The sequence below is a fragment of the Rhipicephalus microplus genome, chromosome 1 (assembly GCF_043290135.1).
Source record: "Rhipicephalus microplus isolate Deutch F79 chromosome 1, USDA_Rmic, whole genome shotgun sequence".
NCBI lineage: Eukaryota > Metazoa > Arthropoda > Arachnida > Ixodida > Ixodidae > Rhipicephalus > Rhipicephalus microplus.
The window spans coordinates 116792289-116799340 of NC_134700.1; the positions used below are offsets into that span (position 1 = coordinate 116792289).

At 47.9% G+C, this 7052-nt stretch overlaps 1 long non-coding RNA gene across 1 annotated transcript; it reads right to left on the reverse strand.

The window, feature by feature from the left end:
- Positions 1–229: 229 nt before the first annotated feature.
- Positions 230–1864, reverse strand: LOC142768786 (uncharacterized). Its single transcript, XR_012885460.1, has 3 exons — positions 1598–1864; positions 920–1030; positions 230–440 (listed from the first exon to the last, which is right to left on the reverse strand). It is a non-coding gene; the product is annotated as an uncharacterized LOC142768786 (long non-coding RNA).
- Between the last annotated feature and the right edge of the window lie 5188 nt (positions 1865–7052).

Consider the following 7052-nt stretch of genomic DNA (forward strand, 5'->3'; position numbering starts at 1 on the left):
CTATACCATTTAGTTATAGTCGATGGATGTGGCAAGGAACATTGAAATGTTTCTCTGACATAGTTATATGCCTTTGTCGAGTAAAACTGTAGCGTGAGTGCAAATGCACGCAGTGCAGGAGAATATTTGTCTCGGATTAACTTAACAGACGACTTGTCGCCTTCACTGGATGTTTGCTTGAGCAACCGTTTCGTAACTTCCAAGGGGATCCCCATGAAGTTCCTTTCAAGCATTGCCGAGGCATCTTCTGAAATGAGCTGCTTGTGCTTGAGGTCATCAATTATTTCATTAAATGAGCTGACCTTCCTTCTTAACCGACGTTCTCGTTCAAGGCTGAGCTTCAGCTTTCTTTTCACTGTCGCCGCTGAATCTGTGCAAGCATCCAGTTTCCTCTTCAGTGTTTTTGGCGTGTCAAGGACTGCATAGCTGTGCTCGGCGACCTGAAAACAAAACAGTGAAAGTTAAAGCTGTTGAAAAAGACACCTTTCACAAAAACCACTCATCATATGACAGTCTTTGTAAAGCAGGCATCTGTTCGTAGCTTACGTGGTTTAACGCAGAAAATAAGCAACCAGGTGCACAGGGGAGTTTAGAAATTAACTTTGTCCCCTTCATTTACCGGTGCACTCGAGAAATGCCACATCAGACAGGAATTTCAATATTTTCCCTGGATTAGAAAAACTGGTGCTGCAGCCATGAATGAAACCAATGTTCTGCTATGACTACAGAACATACTAGGACTACTAACTTGATTGAAATTGGATGCTATCCTAGTGTGCGTAATGTATACAAAGTTATCGTGTTGGTTACCACGAGATTACAAGAAAGTGGCCTGACTAACATCGGACTAGTTACATTCAACCGAGGACGGACCAAGTAGCTGCACTCGGGCAGCGTAGTACAAAAAAAGGCAACTTGCATGGGCTGAGTTCTCTTGCACCGTGGTTGGAGTGTTGTCGTTTGGCTGTTCCACTGGGGTCACATCCACAATGGCAGTTCTCTGCTTAGGCGGCTTTCTCTCAGCAGTCCTCTGAAACAGCCGTGTTTCATTCACAGTTATGCTAATTTATTACTGCGAGTGCAAAATGCTGTAAGTAAAAAAATATGCTGGCGTTAAGCATATTATAGCAGTCTAGCAGTTTCTGAATTATACCACTAGCATCTTAGACAGCTATCATAGCACCACTGAGATATATAACGCAGATAGGAGCATTTCAGAAATTGAAAGAAAAAATTGGCACTTAAAATTCAAGACCTCGTGCTTTGTAACGTAATGGACATGTTTTTCCAATTCCGTTTCATTGCTTACAGTACATGGTTTTCAGAGTAAGTGTGCCAAACAATTTCTCAACCACAGTTTCTCACAGCTACATGTAGATTTTATTGTGCTCCGAGCTAATTTGTAGGGCGTCATTTTTAAAGTGACTCAGCAGATGAACTACAAAAGAAGGTAGCGCCCATTCAGGCGATTTCAGTGTCTAATAAACGTAGCATCAACTAGTTATACGAACGCTAAACGAGCGAACTGCGATGGCCGAACAGTATGCTTTTTTTTTTCCGGGCCGCTATACCAAAATGCCGAGATGTCGTACTATACCTTTTCCAGGTGCTTCGGGAAAGAAAACAAGGTGGGCACGGCGTCAGGCTGTAGCCGAGTTCGTGCGCCCGTTCTGTCAAAACAGTTGTCAGTAAAGTGGTCACTGCAGAGTCTGCTACCTGGGGATGGAGTCCATTTGTCCCTTCTTAAGTTTACCACCCAACGCCGGTATAAATCCGGCTTAGAGCGTGGGAACCTGCGTAACAAGAGCCACAGCTTAACAACGACACTGATATGACGTTTGCGTTTCGCTGCGTATCACGCACGTCGCGCAGAATATTGTAATACTTACAAGTGAAACGTCTTCCCAGACGACTTCTCTGGTCTGCTGGTGCAGTTGACGGCGCAACAAGCAGGCATATTTAGCGGAATGCGCGCGAAACCAGCCCATACGTAGCACGCGCTATGCTGGAACGGCGGCCATTTGTCCGACTTCCGGGACAAGCGCTCGAACTTCCGGCGGCCGCGCGCCGGAGAGCTCGAAGCGCCATCCAGCAACCCTAGTGGAGATCAGTGCCTTGTATATTGCCAGAGGTAGCGACGGAGAGATACAGGATGCACTTCAATTGGCTATTGATAGAATCAAAACTTACGCTGAAGAGCGAGGATTGTCCTGCTCGCTCCAAAAGTCGAAGCTTCTCTCTTATCGTCCTATACGAACAGTTCCTACCATTCGCGTATTGGTCTTCCGCATTCAGCATAACAGCGGCAATTCGGAAACAATGCAACTGCTACACCGTCATGTCTATCAGACTAATAGGCTCATCTTCCGCATCGCCGATAAAAAGCAAGGCATGTAAGAGGCCATTTTCATACGACTGGTGACCGCCTCTCCATAAGCAGCATTCTTTACGTTGCTCCAATAATGAAACTTACGCTCACCGACAAGAAAAAACTAAACATAATAATCAGGTGCTGCTACAAGTGCGCACTGCGTGTCCCTATGTCTACGCCCAATGCGAAACTCAATGACCTAGGACTTCAAAATACTACAGACGAATTCATTGAATCCTAATGTATGTTGCACTACGAACGATAAGGCCAAACTCCTACAGGACGTAATGTCATGTGCACACTCGGCAGACCTTACGTCTCCCAGTCTAGCCAGAACCTCCTAATTCCTTCGGACATTCGCGACACCTTCGTGATTCCCCCCATACCATGCAATATGCACCCTGAATATAACCCGGAAAGACGAGTACACCGCGCCAAGCAACTAGGTAAGCGCTGTGTGAAAGCCACGCACGTGGCGTATGTAGACGCACCGGAATATCCTATGCATGGGGCCGTGGCCCTCGCTGTTGCCACCAGGCCGCAGTACATAATTATCGCAACAGGCACCATTCGCGTAAACAGACCAGAAGAAGGCGTAGCCGCAGCCATCGCACTCGCCTACGCTTCAACCCAAGCCTCCTGCATCACCAGCGACTCCATGACTGCCATCCGCAACATTACCAAAGATTTCATCCAACGAGCACTCCGAATTTTCACAAGTACACCTCCATTACGTCGCCGCCGCGTTGCGTTCATCTGGACTCCAGGCCGCTTGGGGCTCGCGGGGAACGAACACGCTCATGACGCCACCCGAGCTCTCGTACACCGGGCGCGTCATCCAGCAGAGCACCACCCTTAGCGACCTGACGTGGCTGAGTGAGAGATGGTGGTGTTCTTGTTTCGCGACAATGGGAAGGATAGAATGGTTACCTTTGGAGAAATCCTAATGTATCACTGCAAGGCCCGACTTAAATACCACTACCAGATTGCTGCTTTGGTATGCAGCAGTTTACTACCTGGCGTTTACTACAGACACGCACTTTCCCCTGTGCGTCACTGTACAGCCGTATTTACCCCGCTGTTCACACGCCACAGTGAAAAGCGCGTGGTGCACCTAACGCCGAGCTCAACCATATTGTAAGGGCCTGCCCCGCAGCTACTCACTCAGTTAAACACAGCACGGACCCTACATTCACAATCACCGCGGCCGAGAAGTGGGGGGGCTTTGCTACTTAGCACAGGCCCGGAGGACAAGCTCTGGGCTGTCCGGTTGGTGAAGACGCCACCAGGATTCAAGGCCTGGCCGCCACCTGAGAAGGGCGGTTACAGAGGGGCCCATCAGCAGGCCCTCCGCCACCTTTGAGCCCAGCAGGGACACTTCAATAATGTTTCTTCTCTCTCGGAAGAAATAATGAAAACAGAAGTTTCTTTTTATGTTGGCCTATAATGTCTTATCTAAATGGATGGATGGATGTATGGATGGATGGATGGATGGATGGATGGATGGATGGATGGATGGATGGATGGATGGATGGATGGATGGATGGATGGATGGATGGATGGATGGACGCGTGGGCGGATGGACGGATGGATGGATGGGCGGATGCTGTGAGCGTCCACTTCATAACAGGGCGGTGACATGTGTGTGACCAGGCTCGCAAGGAAAAATGAAGAGGTAACTATTTTTATGTTGGCCTAATGTCTTATCTACTTCGAAAAAGTTGATCTTATCACAGCAAAAAAAACATTTGTGTTACATCTGTATCTCTTCAAACAGCCTGACCTCATTTTTCCACAATTTCTGTCCTTTATCTCTACTTTTCTGTCACCAATACTCTAACCATCTCGTACTTGCTTCTGTCGCGGACGTGTTCAGCTTTTCATGTTTGTCCCTAAAACCTAAAGCCTCATGTAAGTTTACCCACACGTATACCTGGGTGTTATCGCCGCATTCCATCAAAACATGTTTCATCGTTTCCTTACCTCCCCTACAGCGTGTACATTGTTCTTCCTCTTTATTGAACCTCGCTGTTCTTCCTCTTCATTGAACCTCGCTCTATGACTATTGTTGGGCTCGAACTTCGTGCGTTCCCCGAATACCTTATTGTTACCCACCCCACGGCCGGCGACCCCTCGCCAACAAGGAAGCAGTGCCACCGGAATGCGGAATGATGACTGTCTGCTGGCCACAAAGGACGCGACCAACGTTACTAGATTATCTAGTAAACGTTGGTTTCGTCATCTTGGCCTGAAAAAAATCTCTGGAAATGGTGCTAATGCCATATTTCCATGTGCGTGCACAACTTGCTTCACCGTGGTGAAAGGATCATAGTTCCAAGTAGCGTTACTCGTCGTTTGATGGAAGTTGCACATGAATCCCATCCGGGGATCAGTCGTACGAAAAGTAGACTGCGAGAGATGTACTGGTGGCCTCAAACGAATGACCATGTAGAAGAACTGGTTAAAACATATCTTGTTTGCCAGTCATGTGACAAATCTGCACGGCATACTGCAGCACCTATGCACCTAGTAACTTTCCTCGACAAGCCGTGGGGGAAAATAGCCATTGATTATTGGCCCCTTTGGGCAAGCTCCCATCAATTCCCGGAATTTATCCCTGGGGCATCCCCGGAATTTATCCCCGGGATTTGATGGGCAAACTCCCATCAAATCGCGGAAATTTAGATCACCTGGGGTTCTTTAATGTGCACGGAAATCTGAGCACATGGTTCACAACATTTCCGCCTTTATCGGAAATGCAGCCACCGCAGCCTGGATTCGATCCCGCGAACTGCGGGTCAGCAGCCGAGTACCTTAGCCACTAGAGCATCGCGGCGGGGCTTCTTGTTAGAAGTGTTTGCTCGTTATGGCTACCCAAATGAAACAGTTCCGGATCACGGTCCACGATTCAGCTCAGCTGAATTTGAGGAGTTCATTCGGGAATGCGGCATACGCCATTGCTTTTCTTCTGTCTACCACCCGCAAGCAAACAGTCTTGTAGAAAGGTTCAACAGAGTCCTTAAGTTTGTTGTCCATATGGCAGTATACGAGCGGCATGATATCCGTGTCGCCGTGACAGACTTTTGGGCGTCTACCGCTGCACACCTCATGCCGCAACGGGAGTGGCACCTGCCGATCTCCTGTACTGACTCGCTTGAGCATTGTTGGATTACCAGATTCTTCATCTCACGAAAATCCAGCAGAGTTGATGAAACGGCTGCGTCAGCGTGTCCGACAAAAACAAGCTTCTCCCCAATTTTACACCGACTGCCGTCGTGGAGCTCGGACCAGAAACTTTGCCGTCGGTGACTACGTCCGTATGGGAAAGCCATCTGTTCACGGGAAAATATCCTCGCACTTTTCGAAACCGGAGAAAATCGTTAAGCAACGAGGGCCAGCCTCATTTCTTTCGGAAGACGGTCACGTATGGAACTCTTCAAAATTTCAAGCTGTACACCTAGAAGCCGTGGGGAAGCTGATAAACAGATGGCCTGGAATTCTAAATTGGAATCTGCTCTCATCCGACCAACCTTTTCAAGGTAGCGCACCTGCGAGTGAACAACACGACGACTGTCCCCCTATGCCAGGGCAAAGGACCCAAACCAAGGAACCATTTTCACTGCAGTCGGAATCATCTTAACTGCAGAACAAAATGTCCGGCCAAGCATCACGGAAAAGCTGACGAGTGAAAAAAACTCCATCGAAGCTCAGAGACTATGTGCAACGCAGGCGATAGTTTTTTTTTTTTTTTTAACAGCCGGGGAAATGATGTACACAGGAAAGAAAAGGAGGATGAGCGCGTTGGATTGGAGAATAAAGAGAATGATGTCAAGGCATCGGATGCATCGTTTCTGTACGATATAAATACAACAATGGGATCTGCAATTTTTTCAAGCTGTGGCTAACGAAAAAGAAAAATTATGTCTGATGGTTTCGTATTCGACTGGATCAATCGGTGCCCTACTATATACGCAATTTGCACTGTGTTCTGCCTGGTTGTTGATATGCTGCTCTAAATTGCTTCATATTACTCATTTTATTTCGATTCCTTTCCCGGCATAAAGCCTGCCTAAGGTCAGTTTGCAATAGAACTTCAAACACCGGAATGGCTCCTTGGTAGTATGCTGGTCTGGCACGCGCAAGACTGTGTCCTTTGCCTTCTCCATTTATGCAGCTATTTTTAGGGGCGAAGCTCCCTATAGTCTAACTCTGTGACTAGTCACGCATAACCAAGAGAAGGAGAGGCAAGGAAAAAAAGAAGGCAAAGAAATGAATGCCCATATCTCGTCTAATTTCCTAGATGGCGTTACCCTGCCGCTACTCCACACTACCACTACTCTCTGATTAGCTGCTGCACACACTTTGCCAACGAGTGGCTCTCTTAATCTCCTGGATAGTCGCCCTACATGGTGGATCATTGGTGGGGCGTGGACGGAGCAGAGCGACGGGCGCGTTGAAGACGCTTGCACTCGGCTTCTTTGGCTCGGGTCTCTTCAGTGTTACCCACGCGCTGTCTGCATTCTCGAACGCAATCGGACGCATGCACGGATGAATAGACGTTTCGCCCTACTTATTATCATTCACTCCATAGATATGCTGTCACTTTTTTGTTATTTCGCGCGAGAATGGTTACCGATACCGGCGATGTTCAACAATGGTGTACCCGACTGTTATAATGCCG